The sequence below is a fragment of the Corvus brachyrhynchos genome, unplaced genomic scaffold (genome assembly GCF_000691975.1).
Source record: "Corvus brachyrhynchos isolate BGI_N302 unplaced genomic scaffold, ASM69197v1 scaffold193, whole genome shotgun sequence".
NCBI classification, from domain to species: domain Eukaryota; kingdom Metazoa; phylum Chordata; class Aves; order Passeriformes; family Corvidae; genus Corvus; species Corvus brachyrhynchos.
This window is the reverse complement of record NW_008237087.1, coordinates 44,226-44,540: the sequence shown is the minus strand read 5'-3', so window position 1 is coordinate 44,540 and position 315 is coordinate 44,226.

Sequence of the window (315 nt, the reverse complement as noted above, 5' to 3'; positions counted from 1 at the left end):
ACCCTGCCCGGACCCCTCACGCCTGCCTAGACCCCTGCCTTCAGAGTCCCTGCCAGCCCCAGGAATCCCTGCCCCACGCTGAAACCAGGCCGCACATTCACAGCATCTCATCCCTCACCCGGAGGGCTCCTCGCCGCGTTCCCAGGGGGGTCCCACCCCACCCCGGGAGACCCCAACCCCCATTCCGGGGGGCTGCCCACACCCACGGTGGGGCCCGAACAGAGTCCGGAACTCCGGAGCGCGGCCGTGGCGGCCGGGCCGGACCGTGTTGCCGGGCTCTCCCCCTGCCCCGGAAGTCCCGCGCTCCCGGAAGTC